The sequence below is a fragment of the Sylvia atricapilla genome, chromosome Z (assembly GCF_009819655.1).
Source record: "Sylvia atricapilla isolate bSylAtr1 chromosome Z, bSylAtr1.pri, whole genome shotgun sequence".
NCBI lineage: Eukaryota > Metazoa > Chordata > Aves > Passeriformes > Sylviidae > Sylvia > Sylvia atricapilla.
In genome coordinates this window covers 65935415-65949701 of record NC_089174.1, presented here as the reverse complement: position 1 = coordinate 65949701, position 14287 = coordinate 65935415, and the positions used below count along the sequence as shown (strand labels likewise).

The following is a 14287-nucleotide window of genomic DNA, read 5'->3' as shown; positions in this document are numbered from 1 at the left end:
TTTTTGGGGTCATAGATGACTCTAAGTCATAGAGTCATCTTTAATAGTGTTTTCTGGTCTCCCCTCGTGAGCTGATTGCCCTCCAACACTGGATATTTTATCTGCTGTGTATTGCAGGGTACCTGAAACAAGACAAAATCTTGTCTCACAATCATCAGTCAACAGCCCCCAGCTGTATCTCATTGGCCAGAAGTGTTCCCAGCTGGATGCCCCTGGGGTGCAGCCCATCCTGCTTGGATGACATGGATGTGTTCTTGCAGATTCATCAGGATATGACTCACACTGCAGAGACACAGCATCTACCTCGAGCAGGGAAGGGAAGAGCTCTGGGGACACTGAAGGTGACAGAGGAGGGTATGGAAAGTGACCTGAGAAGTGGGGAGACAATCACGCAGCACCTTTTAGCTCTCCCTTTGCTATGCCAGTTTGGGAAATTGAGTCTTCCCTGTTTGTTGTGAGGTTTTCTTCCTTCAAGTAGTGATTTTCATCAGCCCTTCCCTACAGTTTATTCTCAATCTGGCACAGGTAAGAGGCTGTGTTTTTGTCTGCTCATCCCTGCAGCTCAGGGCAGGATGCTGAATAACTTTTGGAATAGGAATCTCTTCTTCCTGGAAATCTGGTGATCATTTTCTCTCTCAGTGGTGTTTGAGACCAGTTCCCACATTCCTAGCCTGCTATGTCCTCTGAAGGGTGTATTCTTTGCTGAAGAGCAGGGATGGGTTTGGTGTTGTGTGCTCTTCTGCGTTTGCCTTTACCTTCAGAAGAAAAGCAAATAGTGACTGTGCCCCCTCATTGAATTAATCATCTTATTTATATTTATTTCTACTACCCTGAACAGACTTAAGTAACTGATAGTATTAATAATAGGAGTTTCTATGAGCAGAACTCCTTCCAATGGAGTTCAAATTATGGACAAGCACATTAGTCTCATCTAGAAGTGGATTTAACCTGTACAGCTTGTCCAAATGCAGATGTGGCTGCAAGAATCAGGGACAAATTGCAAAAGCTCCTGATCTCAGCCCCAACCTCAGCTCAGCTGATTTGGTACAGCCATTTCAGGGGAAAGGAAGATAACCATTCAAAAGACAAGATGTGAGGGATGCTGCAGAAGAAATTGAACCTCTTCTCTGCAGACTGCTGAATTTCACAGAGTTTTCCCAAAGCAGCAAGTCCTGAGCATTGGCCTCTATACTTATCAGCATGAAAAAACCATGAGCGTGAAATCAAACAACAGGCTTCAAATGGGAGTTACAATGACACTAATTTGTATGTACCATTATTTGATCTTCTAACCTACTAGGTTTAAGGTAAACCACATTGGAATATCAAGCAGACATTAAATGAAGCAGTGTCATTAATTCAATCCAATAAGATACATTTTATATAACAAAGGGATTTGTTCTGATACTCAAACAATGTATATTAATGAAAGAATCGAAATAGATTAATTTTGTTCTCAAAGCAAACACATTAAGAAAAGCCATCAAGAAGCAAAGAACACGGCTTGCTTTTTTTTTTTTTTTTTTAAACTGTGCTTTATTTAGGGCTAAGCTGGAAAGCGTCATTCAATAATTACAGAAGATTACAAGGAGTTTTAGGGAATTGAGAGTGAAAGAGCAGTTGTATGGAACTGCAGCTGCGTTACACATCTGTACTTCCTAGCTGTGGGCTCAGTTTGCTTCAGTCCTTACTCTGGCAAAATGCTCGTTATATCCCCATGAGAGTTTTGGAAGAGTAAGGACTGCACGGTCAGGCCCAATATGTAATCAAAATTAGCATTAAAAAAAAAAAAAAGAAAAAAAAAAAGCAACAAGGAAAAAAAACAAAGAAAAAAAAGTTAGAGATCAAGATAAAAAAGATTGACAAAAACAAAGAAGAGCATAAACCAAAACCAGTTCTATAACCAAATAAATAATTGAAAACAATTATCACACTGCTCAATCAATGCAAACAAGTGTGAGAATTATGTAAATCAAGTTTTAAGACTGTGAAAATAAATTATAATAAATATGATATACTTTAAAATATATGTGTTCTTAAATAATTCATTGTTTTTTCTGAGTCAGATTTTTTAAAGCAATGTCTTATTTTTAACTGCTCTAAAGTCATTTACCAAAGATAAATATCGTGCTTTCATTAAATAGTTTTCCTTGTTTTTTCTCTATCATTACAATTAAAAGTCCTACAAAATATGCAAATTTATTTACAGAAAACAGAGCCAGCATCTTTTTTATTTTTTAAACATCCCCCTGTTTTTCAAAATTCCTTGTAAACAGTTTCAGAAATTCTTCAAAGAGATTGTTTCTTTAGTTTACTTTTATGTTTTTTTTAGTTTTTTTTTTTTTTTTTTTTTTCTTTTTAGTTTTTTTTTTTCTTTTTTTTTTTTTTTAATATTAAGGTACTAGGCTAATCCCTTGCCCTGAAGGTTTCTAGAGCAAATATGGAAGCTACTGAAGCATAGGATGATGGGAATTTTGCGGACAGCAGATCATGAAGACATGAAGCGTTTAGCTGTGTTTTGTTGTTCAAGTTAGAACTAACGTCTGATAAAAAGACAGCTTTTTTTTTTTTTTTTTTTTTGTGTGTGTTTTTTTTTTTTTTTCCTCATTTGCATTGTCTACAGATTTGAGTCTTGTCTTGTTTATTTTTTAATCGCTGGAATGCTTGCAGTTAAAAAAGCTGCCAAAATAGCCATTTTTCTCCTTTTTCTCCTTGATAAATAACAGCATCCAACAGCAATTGGCAGAGAGTAGGAATTTATGCTCAATCTAAACTCTACAAAAATTACAGTTCTACAACATCTTTGTTTTTAGCATTAACGCTAACTTCTATGTAGTATTTTTTTTTGCTTTTTTGTTTTTTTTTTTTTTATTTTTATGTTGTCTAATTTTTTCTATTATATAGGTATTTTAAACTTTCTTTTTTTTAAATTCTGTACAACTATTAGGATTTTAAATGGGGAGAGTTAGAAGCATTTACAAACCTTTTTGTTTTCCATTTAATATCAACCATCTTTCCTTTCTCTTTTCTATGCCTTTTTATGTACTTAACTATGTATTTATTTATTTACCTTTTTTTGCTTTTCATAGATATCCATCTTACCTGCCTTTGACAACGCAATCCTTGCGTATTATACAGAAAACCATATGAAAGCTTCATAGACTCTAATTAATGTATAGCCAAAGAACCTCCCAAAGTATCAAAGAGCTAGTATCTTGCTGTTTTAAAAGCATTTAAGCATTTGTAAATTTTTGTGGGGTTTTTTTTGTGGTTTTTTTTTTTTTTTTTTTTTTTTTTTTTTTTTTTTTTTTTTTAAGGTTTTATGTATTTCATATAATCACTCTCAAAAACTGTTTTAGGAACAGCTCAGAGAAAAGGAAAGAACTTCCATATTTTACATACAGCTACAAGTCTGCGGTAAAAAGTTTTGTCCTTTGGTCCCTATATAGCTAAGGAATGACAGATAAAGATGCTCAGTGACTGCTACCATGGGTCTTGCATGGTAACTGCATCCTTGGTGGCAAACAGGCACTCCTTTGCCAGAATCCAGGTTTGCATCTCCTGTTTGAAGAAAAGCCGCTGTGGTGATATCAGTGTCTCTTCAGAAATCCCGGTTCATCTTCCTCCTGCTCTGATTTTACTTTATGTGTTTGTTTTCAAGCGCATGTCCTTCGAAGTCAGCAGATGTGATACTTTTCTTGAAGAAATGTTACAGTCTAAACAATCAAAGAGAGAATAGGTCTGAAGTCTTCAGCTTGACTGATATTTGCTGATATGTCAAAGGTGTAATCCAACAGTTCACTTTTTTTTTAATATATATTTACTTTTTTTTCTAAATGTGGCCCATTCAGCTGCTGCCCTAAAAAATGAAGAAGATCATTGCAAATTAAATCAAAAAGGGGAGAAGGAAGTAGGGAAGGTGTGGGGGAAATATTTGAGACAGGAGGGGGAAAAAAAAGACCTAAAAATGAAAATGAAATTAAAATCAAGCCTGTTTGTTTGGGCCCAATCCTGCTCCCGTTGAAAGTAATGGATGTTTTCTTCTCCCTTCAATTGGGACAGGATGGGGCTTCTGCTTTAGTGTTTTGCTTTTGAAGGCCTTGGCTCTGATTCTGCTCCCACTTAATATCAACAGAAGGATGCCCCTTGACTTCAGTGGGAACTGGATCAAACCCAAAGTAAGCAAGGTAGTCACGATCATGATAAAGAAAACCACAATTGTTCCTATTAGTAATAATAACAATAAAAATAATATTAAATTAAAATAATATCAGGGCATTTCTATGTAAATCTGTATCACTACACATGTGAAGACAGCGGCATTTTAATTATTAAGTGCCACTTTGCAATGCCAGATCACAATCTTGCTTGGCAGGCTTTTGTAGGCTAAAGGCATCAGGAATGGGTAGTTCTATATTTTAATGGGGTGCCATCTTTGACAGTGAATGAGCATTCTGTGGAGACATAACTGCCAATAACATCTACTCCTTTGTGAATGTCAGAAAGTAGGACTTTGAACAAGCAATTTACAGGAGGTTAAATAAAAAAGACTCTAGGAATAAACTTTTTTTGGGGGGAAAAAAATAAAGCTAACATTTCTTAAATAAAAAATTATTTAAAAAAATATAATCATGATCCGACTAGGCTTGACATTTAAGTAGGATGCTTAATCATTACGGATTAGCTCTTATCTCCTTCTAGCAAGCAGGTTCTTCTTATACACTCGGTGATTTATTACATCAAGAAACTTAGAAACTGCAAAAGGTCCACTCTGGTGGAAAAGTGTCATGCGGAATATCAATCCATGCTGGCAGGTTTTCACACTGTTGATTCAACAAACAGCAAACCGTACACAGCAGTCTAAACAATTACAACACCAAAAATAATAATATAATAAAAAAATAAAATACACTTGTCAAGGACCCTTTTTCAGTTGTAAACAAAAAGATGCATTTTGCTTTTTGATCCGGATGGGTTTTTTTCCCACTCAATCCCTCCCTCCCTCTAAGCAATTAATTTTTGCTGGAGTTGCTGTAATATGGCACCTTAGAATTAGGAATTCTTGAAAAGACATAAAATGAGGCTTTTCTTAGGGTTGCTTTTTTTGATTGCTATAGTTTGCAAACTACCATTACTATCATTAGTCTTTTTAGTTTTGATTTGGTTTTTCCGGTTTTGTTTTTTCTTTTTTTTAATTTTTAGAAAGTGATTTGAAATATCCTAAGGGGGAAAAAAAGGTGTCAATTGAAAAAGGCCCCAATTCTCTGGAAAAAAAAATAAAAATCACAAGATTTTCAGTGCAAAAAATTAACCACACATTTTTCTCTCTATTTTTTTTCCAAATTATCTGTAGTTACAACAATCCCATATTTTTTCTAAAGAATTAGGAATCCATCTTTTTTTTTCCTTCTATGTGACATCTAAAGAAGCATAAAACGCTGACGAGAAATCAAACGACAAATAAAGAAACCACTGCAAGCACCAAAAACAAAACGAAAATGAGCACAGCAAAAAATTGTGGCAGCACAAAGTCAAAAAAGGCACATGTGATCATGACTGGCCAATCATCAACTGATACAACATCCAAGAAAAATGCTTCAATCACGGCACCTGCACGAAACTTGACGGCATGTCATGCAACCAATTCTTAGCTTGTTACATGACGCCATCATGTCACACTTTCAACTTCGAGTTGATTTGAACTTACGGCCTGGGGAACTGTATTCTCCACTTTCATGTCATTACGAGAACTTTTTTCCTAGCTCAGCGCGAGACTGTGGTGGATTTGACTGGCTCTTGGTTGAAATTTGATTGAATGACAAAAGAAGAAAAGATTTTTTATATATATATATTTATATATAGTGTGGGAAAAGGGAAAGGTGGGGAAAGAAGATATATATAAAAATTATAATTAAAAAAAATGTTACAAACACAGCATCAATCAAAAAATTCTAATGGAAATACTTGCCATTAAACTATAGAAAATGAAACAAGAATGAGAGCAAAACAAACCAACTGAACAGAAAGAAAAGAAAGGTAAAGAAAAGAAAGTAAGGAAGAATAAAAAGAATAAAGAATGGAGGAGACCTAGCCAGAGACACACACTTAAAACACAGACTTAAATGTGGACACACTGTCAACAGCAAACAGGAACAGAGTGTGATGCAGCAGCTGCTGGGGAGAGCATGCACTGAATGGATGAGCGCAGACACAGATCGGTTTGCGGAGTCTGGAAAATAAATACATTCACTGCCAACCAGAATGCTATTGTTAGCACCGGCCTTCCCCATGCCACCCCCAGCTTCCTGGGCTTTGCTGGATGGTTGGCCAGAGTCCTCCCCAAGCCTCTCCACTGCCTCGGATCGACTCTGGAGCCGGTACCATTCTGATTTGGTTTACATCCCAAGTTTAAAATCTTGGGGGAGTAATAGGCCGAGACCTGCATTGGCTACTGAGAATAAATAAATAAATAAAACAAAACAAAACAAAACAACAACAACAACAACAAAAAACCAAACCCAAACAAAACAACGAAAAAAGAAAACCAGAAAGGAAAGCAGCTACTGCTGGTTGCTGCATGTCCATTTAGCAGTTCACAGGACGGTGGGCTCTGAAACAGCAATGCTGATATGGTGTGGGAAGCAGACTTGTAAGAGGACTTGGATGATACAATGATCCCTAAATCAGCATCATTAAAAGAAGGACATTTACTCCTTTGGCATTTAGCTGTAGCCTGAATTGAAAAGATAATGGAAAAGGGAAGGGAAGGGAAGGGAAGGGAAGGGAAGGGAAGGGAAGGGAAGGGAAGGGAAGGGAAGGGAAGGGAAGGGAAGGGAAGGGAAGGGAAGGGAAGGGAAGGGAAGGGAAGGGAAGGGAAGGGAAGGGAAGGAAGAGGAGATAAAGCAGAAAAGAAAGAAAACAAAACAAAAAAACAAAACAAAACAAAAAAGGCAAAAAGAGAAAGGAAAAGAAAAAGCAAAGGACAAAGAAAAAGGAAAAGGAATAAAACCTGCCAGGGGTTGGTTGCTACAATAGATAGAAACACCCTATTCCTTTCCTAGATTTGGAGGAAAATGTCCCTTTACTGACCCACAGAGTTTTGGCCCAGTAAACACCAAAAATCACTGCACACAACAATACACTTGTCTCAGTCAGCAGCTCTGCACCCTGTTCCTCAGGTATTGCCTTTCTCTCTCCTTGGTAGGGCTCATATCTCTCCTTGCAGCCTATTTCTGAAAAGTCACTGCACACAAATAAAATTTCACCTCATGTTGGGGTGTCATAAGAAAACTGTTGGCAGTTCTTATCCTGAAGTCATGCATTCTGGCTAGTGAAAATTCCTTCCCTGGCTTTTTGTTTGTTTGCCTTGGCTTTCTTTGTTGTTACTGTGAACTGAAACATGCTTCCTTGGCTGCAGCAGTTATGCTTAGCTGACAGGAGAGGATGCTGAACTAAGCCCCTGATCTGAGCTCTGGCTTCAACTCCACACTTTGCTGCAGTTGACTGCTGTCTTGGTTGAAGCTGAGTCCTTCTTGATGGCCTGGCCCCAAAGTCTTGCCCTTTGATGATCTGGAAATGTCAGCCCGAGCTTCCTGGGGTTTGAAAAAGACAATAGACTCGTACCCTCAAGGCAGATGCAAGATCTGTGTCTACAGTTATTTCACAATCTAAGACAGGGAAAACTGTCCTTTTGAAGATGGCCCAGGGAAGAACTGTTGCCATTTGTGTCTCTAGGTATCCAAGAGCAAATAGTGTCAGCTGTACAGTTCCTGGAAGAGGAAAAGATGTCTAGCATCACTCTTACCCCTCTGGGCTTTCTGCCATGTCATAATACAGGAATCAAGCAGCTGGGAAAGGAAGGAGAGTTGTCAGCAGCATCACTGCACAACCTATCTCTTTCCTTACCTTAGCGGCACCAGCAGGAAAAGGAAGGGTTAACAGGCTTTGATTCAATGAATGGATGAAGGAGGCAACAGGAATGGGAGAGATCTGGTGGAGCAAACAATATCCTGCTCTATTCCCAGGGAGTAGCAACAAGACACTTCTCCTGTCTGGGGTTGAAGTATGGGATAGTTCCAGATGCAGGATCAGGACTGGAGCTTAGTGGGTAGTGGCTTTACACATGGATGCTAGATCCCGGCAACTGCCAAGCTAGGGAGACGTTCTCTGCTATAATTTTACTGAGGAAAATATTTAATGTGCAGAGTGGGAAGGATGGCACTGGTCAATCAGTGTCCACTGCTTTGGAGCTGGTACTGCCATGCCTCTGCCTGTCCTCCACAGACACCCTCAGACACTGCTCATGAAACACACACACACACACACACACATATATGTACAGATGAAGAATTAGGACTTGCTGAGGCTAAAAAAACAGAAAAAAAAAGTGACTTGAAAATATTCTTTCACACCAAAGGTACATAAGGTAATCCTGTCGTACTAACTTGGGTCTGTACTTCAAGAACCAAATGAAGTTGCTCTTCTAAAGCAGGGGTCGGAAGCAGCTATCTAGTCAGTGGACAGGAAAAGATACTTTGATAGTCTCTAGGGATGTGTCTAAGGTCTTGCTCTGCTGACCATAGCCAAATAAATCTGGTAAGTGTCCAACTTCTTTTTGGTAGCACCTCTATGCCTAACATCCTGGGACTGTTTTCCTTGAACACTGGAGAGAGATAAGGACTTGAAGTCCTAATGACGGAATTCAAGATGCAGACATCTTCATCTGAACAGATAACTCTAGGACATCATTAGTGGAGACACACAGGGATTTTAGGTCTCAATTCACTCATGCTTAGGAACTGTTTCAGATAAGACTGTGAGTCATGAGCAAAAAGAACCAGTGTCTCTTTTGTGGTTATAACGAGGACCTTGACTGACTTGCTATGAAGGGAATAGTTGCAGTGTAGGTCTTTATCATCAGGAGAAATGAATCTCAGTTAAAGCCTTGGTTAGGCAAACATAAATCTAGTCATGTGTTGCAGTGTTGCAAACTGTGCTGTAGGTTGCAGCACAGTAGTCCTATTGCTACAAACACCTCTGTCACAGTAAAGCTTTCAACAGCAGTTTCTGGCTAGACTGTGAAGATAAGCTCTGCATCGTGGGAGACATTTATTGCCCATGTAGTATGACAGTGGGTACTGAGGGAGCTGGCAGAAGTGCTCACTAAGCAACTCCATCATTTGTCAGCAGTCTTGGTAATCAGAGAAGTTGCAGTTGATGAAGGTTACCCAGTGTGATGCCCATCCAAAAGAAGGGCTGGAAGGAGGATCTAGGGAAATACAGGTCTGTCAGCCTGAACTCAGTTCTGGGGGAGCTCGTGAAGCAGATCATCCTCAGTGCCATATGCAGCACATGCAGGACAACCAGGAGAGCAGACCCAGCCAGCATGAGTTCATGAAAAACAGGTCCTGCTTGATGAACCTGATCTCCTTCTGCGACAAGGTGATCCGCTTAGTTGATAAGGGAAATGCTGGCAGTGTGTCTATGTGGACTTCAGTAAAGCTTTTGATAGCATTTCCCATAGAATTTTCCAGAAGAAATTGACTGCTCATGGCTTGGATGGGTGCACTGTTGCCTGGGTAAAAAGATGGATGATACTTTGGGCCCTAAGGGTGTTGGTGAATGGAATGACATTCAGCTGAGGCTAGCTGGGAGTGATGTTCCTCAGGGCTGCTCAGTGCAGCAGGAGGCTGAAAAGAGACCTCATCACTCCCTCTGAAAGGAGGTCACAGACAGGTGAGGGTCAGTCTCTTTCCCCGGTAACCAGTGACAGAGCAAGAGAAAACAGCGTTGGGCTGCAACTGGATATTAGGAATGACTTCTTCATTGAAAGGCTTGTTGGGTACTGGAACTGGCTGCCTTGCTAAGTTGTGGTGTCACCATTTCTGGAGGTTTTTAGAAGAGGTATAGATGTCGTGCTTAGAGCCAGAGTTTAGTGGTGGACTTGTCAGTGCTGGGTTAATGATTGAATTCAATACTTTTAGAGGTTTTTTTCGCAACCTAATCTGTATGATTCCATGATACCCTTACGGCAGGTAGGTGATCTGAGAGGAATGTGCAAGTTGCACAAGTCCAACAGTCCCTGACTATCTGGTGAGTGTCATGAGAGTTCTCACTGTATATCTGCTAAGCTGCAAATGCAGCCAGCTGCAGGTACAGGCTTGCTCTGTTTCCTTCACAGGACACACCAACACTGCCACCATTGTGGTGGGCTACGAGGCTGGACTCTTCTTCCACTGCAGAAATCTACTGCCTCCAGTTCCACATTGTTTCTACTGTGTTTCTTCCCTGAGTTCTTATTAGTCAAGTCTCCACTGATCATCTCTATACCTTTTTTCTTGTCTTGTCTTCTCCCTGACAAAATTCAAAGGCCATCACTTCTTCCAGCAGGAAAGTGGCAGCCTTCCATGCTCACACCTAAGTCTCTGATCATTGTGTATGCCAGCTTCTTCACCTTTATGCAACATATATTAATCTCCATTTACACATGCCTTTGCAACCAAAGCTGCAGTCAGAATCCTGTCCTTCTGTCTGCTGGAGCCTGTGGTCATGCACACCTACTGGAGGGTACAGGAGATGTTTTTGCCACCAGTGATGGATCTTCAGAGCTATTGCCTCTGAAGCTGATCAATATTATTAAAATTCCAGTCCGTGTTTTTCTCCCCTGCCTTCTGTACTGTTTCTATAGCAATTTCCTTCTGCTTTTGCCTCCAGTACTGCTGGATGGATATGCTTTTCTTATGCCTCAGTCCTTCTCTTCACTGTACCCTGATATCAACCCACAGAGATTCCCCCCCACTTCCCCAGCTCTTGCCTGAACTATCTGGCAGAGGTGGAAAATGGAGGCAAGGCTCTCCAAAACAGACTCCGTCCCTATGACAACCACTGCCAGGGCTGTGTGGTGAGCCCAAGATTAGGAGCCCAAATGTGTTAGAGTGAGAAAGGCAGTGCAGTGAAGGGGACTTTGCATGCCGGAATTAAAAGAAGCCTGGCAATTTATACCAGACGTCAACACATTTACCTGGATTCTTGAGATGTAATTTTTAGAGGTGGAGGGGGGAGGGTGGGAAGAAAATGTTTTTGTCAGATGCATCAGTTTTAAAATCTGAAGGTTAAAAAGCAGACAGATTGTAAAAATGAATCTTTATATATATGAAAATGTACACCAACATATCCATATGTATATGTAGAGTTATTACATGTACATACGTATCAACAGGGACAATTGCACACACACAGAGACAGAGAAGCCAATGTGATCTAACAGGGAGATGGGAGTCCAGCATTTCAAATGCTAAAGTTTTCTCTATTTTTTATTTTAGTATGCTTGATGACCCTGCTCCATTTTTCCCATTTATAAATTTAAGGTGATGATAAAAATTAGCTCTTAAATTGCAATGCCCTTCTTTCAAATAATTGTATTACTTACTTGCTGTGCAGTGTTGTTACTAGGACTGCTCTCATTTAACTGTGTTACATTAAGAGCTAGTTGAAAAATGACAATTATTTTCTGGAGGAAAAATTGTCATTATTTTGGCTTTCTTTCCTGTGAATATTTTAGATAATAAACAAAACAAGTCTGGAGTGGGAGAGGTGGCCAGAGAAATAGATTAATTTTTTGCCTTTTTTAAAAATCAATCTGAAAACCAGCCCATTTTTAACAGGAATTTAGTGTTTTGAAGGCCAACATTTTTAATCAAGACAGTTATGTTTTTTGTGCTGTTTGCATTTCTTTTTTTAATCTACTGGAATGAAAATTTGCTGCGGAAACATCCAGTTTGGTCAAAATGTCACTTTTTGGTCATCCCCTCCTCCCCCAGCTTGTTTGATGAAAAATTGTCAAGCAGCAATAGCTGTGTCACCTCTGATTTATCTATTTTTCTAGAGCCATTAGTCTCAAGCAGCGGATGAAAAAGCACCACAACGGAGCAGCTGCTCCTGGAGAAGCCAGCCTGGGCAGTCAGAAAATGTCACTGGCTCCCTGAGCAGTGTTGCCTTTTCTCATTCTGCCCCCAAGCAGTGGCAGAAGAGGTGGTGCAGGGTGGTGGTGAGGGGGCACAGGGGTGGGGTGGAGGTGCTCTGAAAAAGATGTGGAGGTGTGTGTTAGGAGGAAGGGCTGGGCTGGGCAGAGTGGGGATTTAGGGTGGGCTGGTTGCAGGAGGGAGCTCTGCCCACACCCAGGGTTGCAGTTGGGAGCAACTACGGGCTTGGTAAGGTGTGAGTCGTAACAGCCCTGTCCACCCTCCTCAGCAATACCCCAAATTTACTTGCTCATTCAAACATAGCCATGTTTTTTTTCCTCTCCCAGCTCTGTTTTGCCAATCAAGAACTTTGCAGGCAAAGATCAGTGCAATGAACTCAGGCCATTTTGTGAAGTAGTGATCATAAGGGTCAAATGAGTGTTAAATGGCTACTTTCGCAGCCTTTTCCCATCCCAATGGCCAAATCAGTGTGTCCTGTGTCCTGAGGAACATTTATCCTGCCTCATACACAGTGCTCACTCGTGCATTTGCTGCAGGTGGATATTAGGTGGGAGAGGAAATTAGGCTTGCCTTTCTGCATACAATGAAAGGTTCTTTATTACAAGAGGGCCTCAAGGAGTTTTCTATCTCCTGAGCATTGTACCAACAGTTTAATTAAAAAAATGTACATGGCTGAGAACTAAGTCTAATTGCGAAGCTGTAAGAAAGCCTCTACGCCTGGTCTCTGCTGTTTCGGCTTTTTCCTTTTTATAGATTGACTAGACCTTATGAAAATGCTGATGAAACCACTGCTACACTCCCCCGTTTTTGTTGCTGACAGTTAGGTGGTGATTCTGCTCCCCTCTTCCTTTCCTCAGCAGACCCCTCGGATGACATCAAGACCCTAATCAAGTCCAGCTCTTAGATCTCAGCAGGTAGAATTAAGCTGCCTGTGCCGTCCCAGGGGGTTGCCTGATACACCTCCCCAGTGGCTCCAGCATCTGCCATGAGAAATAAGAGCTCACAGCTGCCTGCTAGGCTAAAAAAATAAGAATTGGTCTGTAGTTGCTCACCAGGTACAGAAAGGATATGCTGGAGTTGTGCTTGTGTGGGGTTGCAAAAGGAAGAGACCTGAGCTCATCTCCCAGCCTGACATCCCTTTCAGGGGCACATTCTCCAGTGACCCTCTCAAAGCTGGTCCTGTACCAGTGGCAGGGCTGCTGGGTCTGCTGCCCTGTGATGCATCCTGGGACTATTCTCCAGAGGTAAGATTTCACTCTCCTTCTGCCAAGGTTGTTCAGCTCCACGCCCAGTCTCTATACCCCTTTAAATCAGAATGCAGCCAGAAACACATACTCCCAGCTTGCAGCACTCAATTACTCCTTCTGATATTTTATTTTTTTGCCTGCAGCTTCAAATTACCTTCAAGGTGCACAGTGCAATTAGCTAAAAATATTTCCTGCTTCGTTTTAATTGCACTAAAGCTCTGATGTACCTCCAGTGAGGAGCAGTAAGGTGGAAGTTGGTGCCCCAAATATTTCAAATTGATTAAAGTCCAGGATGACTCAATAAGCTTATATAGTTTTATTAATTATTAAACATTCTTTTTTTTTGTTTAAAACACCACAAACAAATTCTTGAAGCCAAATTCTGTATGAAGCTTCTAACAGAAGACACTTTTACTAAGGAGGTGGTAACTCTTTCTGAGTTGGAGAAAGATAAGACAAGAATTCCAACATATAGTTGGAGTGGTTTCCATATGAAGAATTCACATATGAAAATTCACTTTTGGTGAATTTTAATAGCTCAGAATTTGATTCTGAAAACACTTATGCATGTGATTTATTCCTGTGACTCATTTCACTGCTATAGCTGAGGTATTTATATGATTCTAGTTTAGAACTGGATCACATTCTTGTTCAAAACCTTTCTGGGTGGAAAATGCAAGCCATCAGTCAAACACTATCACTGCTTAAAAACAGTCAAAACTTTTTGTCTGAGAATTTAAAAAGAAATCCAAAACAAAACAATTTTTTTCTGAAAGCACTGGAAACCATTGTGGTGATTCCCATGATGTCTGGTTCAAAAGATTACTTCAATGTACTTTGAAAAGAGTATTGAGAGCAAATCCCAAATTCTCTTTGCATCCAGTTGAGTCTGATCAGTCTCAGTTTTTTGGGTTTCTGGTTCACTGTCACCATAGATAGCCTGTGCTTATGAAGCATGTCCACTTGTGCTTGCAGCTGTGCTGGCTTGGGAGTGCTATCATTGCCTGATCCACAGAGCTGAACTAAGCAAATTCAGCAAGTTTCTCACCAGTCTCATAC

The 14287-nt window shown here is 40.1% G+C and overlaps 1 protein-coding gene across 1 annotated transcript in view; it reads right to left on the bottom strand.

Moving 5' to 3' along the window:
• Positions 1 to 1508: 1508 nt before the first annotated feature.
• The window catches only part of CELF4 (CUGBP Elav-like family member 4), a 702240-nt gene continuing 689461 nt past the window's right edge, over positions 1509 to 14287 (bottom strand). The window contains exon 13 of the mRNA XM_066338606.1: positions 1509 to 3859. The gene's annotated coding sequence lies outside the window, so the exon portion shown is untranslated. The remainder of the gene's footprint in view (positions 3860 to 14287) is intronic.